Below are 11,677 nucleotides of genomic sequence, written 5' to 3'. Positions count from 1 at the left end.
TGGCCTATATTGGATTGTTCGTCTCGAGACAGTCGCCCTAGTTGGAAAGGAAAGTCAGGTCGGTCAATGGTGACTATGTCATTTTAATTCATTGGCATTGGCCCAACTCCGAATCCGATTTATTTACAGCACACATCCCTGGCAGAGTACAGTATAAGGCTATTCTATAGTATAAATGCTGTCTTTAAACGGATTAGCATGGGATGCCAATCGTGCCCATGAGAGAGTGAACAGTGCCACTTTGCACACCTTGGACACAGTGTCCAAAATCACATATTCGCTTCGTTCTTGAGAGGATGGTCACAGCTGTTGCCATGTTGCTTCAGCAGGCTAAACAAAAAAACTTGAACAATGAAATGGACTTGTATGGACCACTGATCCAGGAAAGAATGTATGCGTCTGTATTTTAGCCAGCTACGATCCATCATGTGAAACACCCGGATGTTGCATTTCAAGGATGTTTGTGGTAGGCTAAATGTCTGAGGTTCTGTGTACTTTTTTAAATGTAGTAAAATCATTTGGATTGAACGTTTAGCCTATTATTCCACTTATATTGTGTTGGGTTTAGAAAGGAGTTTCAATGTGGATAAGAGAATGCAAAAAGCAGAGCAACAGCCCGAAGGTAAATACATCCCTATGATGGTTTTGACTAATTCGTCTCTGGAGCGCTGCGCTGTTGGGAAGAAACTCGTGCGCTCTTCTATAGTCTTGTGTCGGTGTTATCGCATGTGTCTCGTGGGACCTGGAGTCCTGCGCTCTTCTATAGTCTTGTGTCGGTGTTATCGCATGTGTCTCGTGGGACCTGGAGTCCTATGCTTTCCATTTGTTTTGTGCTGAGAACGTCTCAAATCTTCTTGTTTTTTATTAGCAGTATACTTCACTGATGTCTCGGTAATATATTTGAAAAATCAGCTGTATCTTAAATTTAGTCGTAAGAAAAGGTAGGTTTATTTGTGGATTAATTTGATGGAAATTTGGACTATGAATTTTGGTCTAGTTGAGAGGAAGCGGTGGAATTCTGTAGATAGAAGTAATTAAGTTGTATTTGTCAGTACATTTGATATTTTGTTATTTTAATCTTTATCTTTACTCTGCATTGTTGGAAAGGGACCCGTATTTAAGAATTTTACTGTTAGTCTACAGCAGTCTACAATTGAATTGTATTTAAAATAATCTAGACTGACTCAGTTTTGCATCAACAGTTTGTGCACATGCATCAGCGACAGATGTTGGATCAATGAATTTGTTGTTAGGATTATGTAAAACATTTCGTCGCAGTATGTGACAACAGAAATAATTGTTTTCTATAATTTTCTCATTTATGTAGCATCCATATGGTGTACTGAGCACTGACCAGCCTTCCCTTGTACCCTTTGTGTTTTCCTTAGTTGTCAAGGGAATGCTCCCTGTTCAGCTCCCCCCCCCCCCCCCCATCAAACAATAACAACATCACTATCCTGTTCAAGGATTTCATTGCTTTGATTACAGCTTGTCATTCTGATTAGCTCACCTCAAAATTCATGTTTGCCGATATAAATAACATTGAGTGGTTTTCTGAGATGTACATGTTTTTTTAATGAAGAATTAGATAACTAGGCGTACATACTAAATTAGGCACAATCGCTACACTTGTGGGCATTGTAATGTCTCCCTGTGATCTGCATGAAAATAAATGGCGTTAAATGGTTCATTTCGATATTTGTCACATGACGACTTGTTTGTTCAAAGCATGGCTAGAGGAGGGTTCTGCAGGTTTGGAGCTCTGAAATTCACTGTATAGACAGATCGACTGGTGAGGTCACTGTCACTGAATCTCACACAGTTTGTATTGATGCCTCTCTCCCTTCCTCTCTCTTTCCCCTGGTTCTCTCACCATTCTCTCACCTTCACCTTCCCCTTACTCTCTGGCTGACACCTTTCTCTGCCCCCCCCCCCTTATCATTCTCTTCTCAGGGGCACAATATGCCAGCAGCACCAGAGCCCCTCCCCCTGGTGATACGCCGGCCCTCTGGTCAGAAAACCCCTCCCAGCCCGAGTCCTGCCCCCAGACCGGCACTATCTCCTGGCAGGCCGAGATCCATGCTGCTCGTAACTCCCAGGGCGACGTCTCCCAGAGCATGAGCGCCCGCAACTCTGTCCCTGGGGCCACGCCTGCACCGGTCGGCTCGTTGTCACAGAGGAAGAGGCAACAGTACGCCAAGAGCAAGAAGCAGGGCGGCTCCACCAACAGCAGGCCGCCCAGGGCCCTGTTCTGCCTCACCCTGAACAATCCCATCCGCAGAGCCTGCATCAGCCTCGTGGAGTGGAAGTATCCTTTCTGGGGGTCTCAATTGAGATATACAGGGACTCTCTGTGTCCACACATGGAAAACACCTGTTGATGTTGGTCTATTAGTTTACAGGCGAAAGCAGTTCATAATAGTAATTATGGCAAGTTTCATCTCCCAATAGTTAGCATCAGGCCCCCTTCCAAGCAACAAACAAAATAATTTATGTTGCAGTCTCCATAGTAAATGTTTTCAGCTAAAGAAGAGAAAAGACTATCAGACCAGACCCCAACTGAAAACACTCTATCAGACCAGACCCCAACTGAAAACACTCTATCAGACCAGACCCCAGGTGGAAACACTCTATCAGACCAGGCCCCAGGTGAAAACACTCTATCAGACCAGACCCCAGATGGAAACACTCTATCAGACCAGACCCCAACTGAAAACACTCTATCAGACCAGACCCCAACTGAAAACACTCTATCAGACCAGACCCCAACTGAAAACACTCTATCAGACCAGACCCCAACTGAAAACACTCTATCAGACCAGACCCCAGGTGGAAACACTCTGTCAGACCAGACCCCAGGTGGAAACACTCTATCAGACCAGACCCCAGGTGAAAACACTCTATCAGACCAGACCCCAGATGGAAACACTCTATCAGACCAGACCCCAACTGAAAACACTCTATCAGACCAGACCCCAGGTGAAAACACTCTATCAGACCAGACCCCAGGTGAAAACACTCTATCAGACTAGACCCCAGGTGAAAACACTATCAGACCAGACCCCAGGTGAAAACACTCTATCAGACCAGACCCCAGGTGGAAACACTCTATCAGACCAGACCCCAGGTGAAAACACTATCAGACCAGACCCCAGGTGAAACTCTATCAGACCAGACCCCAGGTGAAAACACTCTATCAGACCAGACCCCAGGTGGAAACACTCTATTAGACCAGACCCCAGGTGGAAACACTCTATCAGACCAGACCCCAGGTGGAAACACTCTATCAGACCAGACCCCAGGTGAAAACACTCTATCAGACCAGACCCCAGGTGGAAACACTCTATCAGACCAGACCCCAGGTGAAAACACTCTATCAGACCAGACCCCAGGTGGAAACACTCTATTAGACCAGACCCCAGGTGGAAACAGTCTAAAGAGTTCATTAAAGTTTAGTTCTGAATGCAGCCACCACAGAAAGTATCCAGTGTGTTTTCTAAAGATGATGTATTAAGACAATCCCATGATAAGGAGTAATTTCTCTACCATATATCAGCATGACGATGTTGCTGTATTTAAACATGTTTGCTTTGATCATTGTTTTTTTTACTTCATAAGATCCAAGATCATTTCTGGATTTCCCCCCTGCCTTTACATGACTGCAACTTTGAACATTGTTCCTTGACCGTTTGCCTCAGACCCTTTGATATCTTTATACTGCTCTCTATTTTTGCCAACTGTGTGGCCTTAGCTGTTTACATTCCCTTCCCTGAGGACGACTCCAACTCCACCAACCACGACCTGGTGAGTAGTCTATTCAACCCTACAGTATAGCTGGTCTTCAGGAAGTGAAAATGGTCTATTGTATTTCTGTGATTCTTTTCTTCTTCTATTGAATACTGAATTGACCGTGGCATGGATGGACCATGTTACACCTTCACCCTGCTGAATCAGGGTACATTCAGGAATTGCACAGTTTTATGGCTGAAACGCATTGGTTCTACTTTTTAATAATACAGATGCTTTTCATTTAATTCCATTGTCCTCCAAGAGTTTCTGAATCTCTTCTCTACTCCTGTACCCTGTATGGCGTCAGGGGTTTCCTGACACCATATGGTAATGTATCATGCTTCTTTTGTTGACCTAAACGGTATGCTACGCTAGTCTGTTCTGGAGGTCATCAGTCCTGTGTGTCACACCCATTCTCTTCCACATACAGTAGTGAGGGCTTGGAGAGAAACCCTGTTAGTTTGTTTATGGTGCTGATATAATCATACACGCAGACTGTGTGTGCAGTGTAGCATAACAGCAACGAGTAATTTAAAATGATGAAATAGAATCATTTACAATGAGCAGTTATAATTAGAATTAAAATGATAGTTCTATGACCAGTTATATGTCAATCGACAGTCTTTAACAGTGATCAGAAAACAGATGATAATTAACTAGATGTAACAGGTCAAATGTCTTATTCAAATGTCTTATTCAATTCCATTTTGACACCCAGCTGTATACTTGTGTGATAGATTGACCATCTATGTCAGTTCTATTCCATCTCCCAGCATGCACTGTATATCCAATGGCTTGCCAGTCTCTAGAAATAAACTACAAATCAATTTGATCGTCAGGCCTCTAACTGTTAGAATGTGAAAAGATGGCTGTCCCCTTTAGATGATTTATACTGGAAGACACATGCCCAGACACATGGCCATGATCCCTAAACAGATGGAGGAAACAGAGTAGTAACGCTCCCCAAGTCTCTAGTCAGCAGCATCTCCTGTCCAACCTTTATTTGATGGTTTTCACTATTCTGAGTTCTCGTCAGAATAAACAATAGTAGGAAGGAAATCATATAATTGATTGATGTTGGACATTTCTTGTGGTATAAGTCTGTTTTGAACACATTTTGAGAGAGAAATGTACAGCGTCACCGCCTCTTGTTTCTTGTGTATGACTTGTATAGAAGCAGTAGGCAGTATTGCGTCGACAGGGGAAGATGCTGTTTCCGCCATCATGGTTATTATGGAAGTGAAAGCTAGAGTGAACTGAGTCACTGATTGGTTTTCCCTTAGGACAGTAGTTAGGTCAAATATTTCAAAAATTATACTATCCAACATCTGAGGATTTCTACTGTGAAACCGTAGAGATTCAGGTGATTGGGACATGTTATCTTCCTGTCTTCGTTAAAGCAGATAGTTTATGGTATCTAAAGTCTTTCTGGGAAATGTGGTTTTAGATTTCTTTGAACCTGTTGTGTGAGTTGGCATGAGTTAGCTACTTTCCTGTGTCTTTGCACAACAGACAGACAGACAGACAGACAGACAGACAGACAGACAGACAGACAGACAGACAGACAGACAGACAGACAGACAGACAGACAGACAGTTGCATCAAGAGAGAGGAGCCTGCGTCATATGGCCTTTCCTTGTCTGCTCTCACAATAACATTTCTGAACAGGGAGGGGTGTGTCAGTTAGCATGAATTAAACCTAAACCAACAGGTGTGTGTGTGTGTGTGTGTGTGTGTGTGTGTGTGTCTGTGAAAGGTCCTAATCTGTCAAAACCTTGAATCCACTCTCTCATAGGGGGTAATAGACATTCAAACACTGTAATGGATCAGTAGAAGTTCCGATCGGGAGCATGAATGAGTGTGTCTGGAAGAGGATTGAGTGTCCTGCTGTGTGACGGTCTCTTAGGGGCTTGAGACCTTCTCCCTCTCAGTGTGTATCATTGAGCATGACTACTCACGCCAGTGTGGCTCTTGATCTGTGGGAATATGTGCTAGGAATATCCTAGTGTGTGTGTGTGTGTGTGTGTGTGTGTGTGTGTGTGTGCATGCATGCTCACATGTGTGTCTCTGTGATTGTGTGTGTGGCCAGGTTTGGAGGATTAAGCTGTGCTGTGGATTAGTGGGTAGTAGATGAGGTTGTGCAGAGGGAGAGGGGAGGGGGAGAGAAGGAAAGAGAGGGAGAGGGGAGGGAGAGGGCAGGGTTTAGGCCGGGAGAGGGGGCAGGGTGTAGGCCAGGAGAGGCAGAGGGGGCAGGGTGTAGGCCGGGGCAGGGTGTAGGCCAGGAGAGGGAGAGGGGGCAGGGTGTAGGCCAGGAGAGGGAGAGGGAGCAGGGTGTAGGCCAGGAGAGGGGGCAGGGTATAGGCCGGGGCAGGGTGTAGGCCAGGAGAGGGAGAGGGGGCAGGGTGTAGGCCAGGAGAGGCAGAGGGTGTAGGCCAGGAGAGGCAGAGGGTGTAGGCCAGGAGAGGGAGCAGGGTGTAGGCCAGGAGAGGGAGCAGGGTGTAGGCCAGGAGAGGGAGCAGGGTGTAGGCCAGGGAGAGGGAGCAGGGTGTAGGCCAGGCCAGGCCAGGTGAGGGAGAGGGGGCAGGGTGTAGGCCGGGGCAGGGTGTAGGCCAGGAGAGGGAGAGGGGGCAGGGTGTAGGCCAGGAGAGGGTGCAGGGTGTAGGCCAGGAGAGGGTGTGGGGGCAGGGTGTAGGCCAGGAAAGGGGGCAGGGTGTGGAGCAGGGTGTAGGCCGGGGCTCGGTGTAGGCCAGGAGAGGGGGCAGGGTGTAGGCCGGGGCTCGGTGTAGGCCTGGAGAGGGGTGTAGGCCGCACGTGGGAGGTGGGTCTGTGGAATGAAGGAGGGTTTAACAGTGGATAATGTGACTGTCTCTGTTTGGGTCTGACCCCTGCTGTGGCTCTGGCTGTGGCTGAATGATGATTAGGATCATATTGAGCTTGGCTATGATTTGATGGGTACTTATACTTATGACCTTTGACCACTAGCATACTGCATGGCCAATTCATATAATTCATAATCCAATGAGCGAGCCAGGACCCAACAGTTACAGCATAAACAAACAGTATATGTATGTGTATATGTATGTACTGTATGTATGTGTATATGTATGTATATTTTTTACTGCTCTAGGGATATAATTATTGTTTGGATAGCCTTATTTATTATTATGTATTGATTTATATCAATTAAAAAAACAACTTTTTATGCGATGTGCACTGCAGAGAACACCGGAAGAAGAATTATCACAGAATTATCTCAGTGAATAATTGTAATGTTTGGTTATTTGACAATTAATCCCGTAAGGGATGTTTTGCCAACTGGCGATTTGACACAAAAATAAAATGTCATTAATTCATTTTTAAATAAACATTTAATTCAACAGTTCAATAACACTGGAAAGCCAATCCAAATAAAAACACCAAGGACGGATGTTTACTGTCCTTTGTGTTACTCTGTTTGGGGATTTTATTCCCCAGAGATACTTTCATGTAGAGAACAATTGTTTATGGGTGGTTTATTTGATTATGTGTTGTCAAGGTCTCTGTTTAGATGGAATAGGATGGCTGAATCCGTCCAAATATTTAGACCGTATGTTAGTTGGGATCTGAGATAAAGCTTTTTTTAATGTTACTGTTACTCAATGAGTTGTAAGGGAGAGTGTCGCAGCAGTCTAAGGCACGGCTTCACTACAGTCCCTGGTTCGAATCCAGGCTGTATCACATCCGGCCGTGATTGGGAGTCCCATAGGGTGGCGCACAATTGGCCCAGTGTCGTCCGGAGTAGGCTGTAAATAAGAATTTGTTCTTATCTGACTTTCCGAGGTAAATAAATCAAAAGTAAGGGGTTTTGGGCTGCATTCCCATTCTGAGCCTAACAGACATTGTCTTGGAGAAAAGGCATAAAGCCATGTTAGTGTTTTAAAAGGTCTTCCTGTCTTAGTGGGTGAATTTTCTCTCACTGCATTTAGAACCAATTGTGTATATATGTGTGTGTGTATATGTGTGTGTGTGTTTCCATATAATATGTGTGTGTTATCCATGACATATTCAACAAACAGCATTCTGTGCAGACAAAATGTATTGTGTGTGTGTGTCTTATTCCCGAAGAAAATGTCAGGTTGCGTCTTACTCTCTGTTAGGGATTAAAGGTTTTGCCAGAAAGGAAAGGAAATGAGACTCAGGCTAAACAGCATACTGGCCATGTGCGTGTGTGTGTGTGCGTGTGTGTGAGAGCAAGAGCGAGATAGAAAGATAGAGGCAGACTTTTGGTGAATGTGTTCAGAGGATTTCTTTATTCCACTGTAAGACTCTCTGTCTCCCAGTCTCACTGTTTATTTATTTCTCTTGAAGTCTGATAGATTGACTACCTACTAAAAACTTTAGTAATGGGTTGTAAAATCTATCTAATTAGAAAAATGGAAATGTTGGCTGAGATACAGTGGCCAGCTTGTGTACGAACAGTACTTCCCCAGGATGGTGAGTTCTATTATTTTGGTGGCGTTCCCACTTTCCACTGTTTGGGTTGTGTTACTCAAATCAAATCAAAGTTTATTTGTCAAACTCACAGGTTACAGAATAGTATACTCAATACAATGAAATGCTTATTTGTCAGCTCTCCTCTCATTAGAGCAACAGTTACAAAATAAGTACAGTATAGTTGAGTGCATGGTTATAATGCTACTCTAAGAACACAGGTGTTCGTATGAAAGGTCTTATCCCCATTTGAGACCGCGTACACTGAGTGTACAAAACATTAGGAACACCTGCTCTTTCCATGACATAGACTGACCTGGTGAATCCAGGTGAACGCTATGATCCCTTATCGATGTCACTTGTTAAATCCACTTCAATCAGTGTAGATGAAGGGGAGGAGACAGGTTAGAAAAGGATGTTTAAGCCTTGAGATAATTGAAACATGGATTGTGTATATGTGCCATTCAGAGGGTGAATGGGCAAGACAAAAGATTGAAGTGCCTTTGAACCGGGTATGGTAGTAGGTGCTAGGCGCACTGGTTTGAGTGTGTCAAGAACTGCAACGCTGCTGGGCTTTTCACACTCAACAGTTTCCCGTGTGTATCAAGAATGGTCCACCACCCAAAGGACTTCCAGCCAACTTGATACAACTGAGGGAAGTATTGGAGTCAACATGGGCCAGCATCCCTGTGGAACGATTTCGACACCTTGTAGAGTCCATGTCCTAACGAAGTGAGGCTCTTCTGAGAGCAAAAAGGAGTGCAACTCAATATTAGGAAGCTTGATGTTCATTATTGTTCACTATAATAGCACAGTACAGTTTAAACTGGGGCTTGGGAAGGTGGCAGTGCTGAGAACAGATATCCATTGATCGTGTCATGCTCCCAGAGCTGTGTGGTGCGTGACAGGGTATGAGGCTGGGCGAGGCGCTGCACCCCAGGCAGCATTATTACGGCCTCATTTCAGCTTGCGCCTCATTACAAACAGGAAGTGCTGTGCTGTCCTCAGGGGGAGCCGGCCGCTTCGAGACCAACACACTGAGCCTGGATGCTGGGCTTTAAAATTAGACACACACACACGTAGTACACGTGCATCATGATGACACACACACGTGTAGTACATGTGCACCATGTGGACACACACACATACATAGTACACGTGCACCATGTGGACACACACACACACGTAGTACATGTGCATCATGATGACACACACACGTGTAGTACATGTGCACCATGTGGACGCACACACATACGTAGTACACGTGCACCATGTGGACACACACACACACACACGTAGTACATGTGCACCATGCGAACACACACACACGTAGTACATGTGCACCATGTGGGGACACACACATACGTAGTACACGTGCACCATGTGGACACACACACGTAGCACACGTGCACCATGTGGACACACACAAACGTAGTACACGTACACCATGCGGACACACACACACGTAGTACACGTGCACCATGTGGACACACACACATACGTAGTACACGTGCACCATGTGGACACACACACATACGTAGTACATGTGCACCATGATGACACACACACACGTAGTACACGTGCACCATGATGACACACACACACGTAGTACACGTGCACCATGATGACACACACACACATACGTAGTACACGTGCACCATGTGGACACACACACATACGTAGTACACGTGCACCATGATGACACACACACACATGTAGTACACGTGCACCATGATGACACACACACACGTAGTACACGTGCACCATGCGGACACACACACACATGTAGTACATGTGCACCATGTGGACACACACACGTAGTACACGTGCACCATGATGACACACACACACGTAGTACACGTGCACCATGTGGACACACACACACGCAGTACACGTCCACCATGATGACACACATACGTAGTACACGTGCACCATGTGGACACACACACATACGTAGTACATGTGCACCATGATGACACACACACATAGTACACGTTCACCATGATGACACACATACGTAGTACACGTGCACCATGATGACACACACATACGTAGTACATGTGCACCATGATGACACACACACGTAGTACACGTGCACCATGATGACACACACACACACACACACACACACACACGTAGTACACGTGCACCATGTGGACACACACACACACACGTAGTACACGTTCACCATGATGACACACATACGTAGTACACGTGCACCATGATGACACACACATACGTAGTACACGTGCACCATGATGACACACACACATAGTACACGTTCACCATGATGACACACATACGTAGTACACGTGCACCATGTGGACACACACACATACGTAGTACATGTGCACCATGATGACACACACACACGTAGTACACGTGCACCATGATGACACACACATACGTAGTACACGTGCACCATGTGGACACACACACATACGTAGTACACGTGCACCATGATGACACACACACGTAGTACACGTGCACCATGATGACACACACACACACACGTAGTACACGTGCACCATGTGGACACACACATACGTAGTACAGGTGCACCATGATGACACACACACGTAGTACACGTGCGCCATGATGACACACACACACACACACGTAGTACACGTGCACCATGATGACACACACACACACACACGTAGTACACGTGCACCATGTGGACACACACACATACGTAGTACACGTGCACCATGTGGACACACACACATACGTAGTACATGTGCACCATGATGACACACACACGTAGTACACGTTCACCATGATGACACACACACACGTAGTACACGTGCACCATGTGGACACACACACATACGTAGTACACGTGCACCATGTGGACACACACACATACGTAGTACATGTGCACAATGATGACACACACACGTAGTACACGTTCACCATGATGACACACATACGTAGTACACGTGCACCATGTGGACACACACACATATGTAGTACATGTGCACCATGATGACACACACACGTAGTACACTTTCACCATGATGACACACATAAGTAGTACACGTGCACCATGATGACACACACATACGTAGTACACGTGCACCATGATGACACACACACACGTAGTACACGTGCACCATGTGGACACACACACATACGTAGTACACGTGCACCATGATGACACACACATACATAGTACACGTGCACCATGATGACACACACATACGTAGTACACGTGCACCATGATGACACACACATACGTAGTACACGTGCACCATGATGACACACACGTAGTACACGTGCACCACGATGACACACACATACGTAGTACACGTGCACCATGATGACACACATACGTAGTACACGTGCACCATGATGACACACATACGTAGTACACGTGCACCATGATGACACACACATACATAGTACACGTGCACCAT

At 45.6% G+C, this 11,677-nt stretch overlaps 1 pseudogene; it reads left to right on the top strand.

The window, feature by feature from the left end:
• Positions 1-11,677, top strand: part of LOC110491111 — a 119,473-nt pseudogene that overhangs the window by 1,193 nt on the left and 106,603 nt on the right.

Source organism: Oncorhynchus mykiss, chromosome 16 (assembly GCF_013265735.2).
Source record: "Oncorhynchus mykiss isolate Arlee chromosome 16, USDA_OmykA_1.1, whole genome shotgun sequence".
Lineage (NCBI taxonomy): Eukaryota > Metazoa > Chordata > Actinopteri > Salmoniformes > Salmonidae > Oncorhynchus > Oncorhynchus mykiss.
The sequence above is the reverse complement of the archived record's forward strand: the minus strand, read 5'-3'. Positions and strand labels throughout refer to the sequence as shown.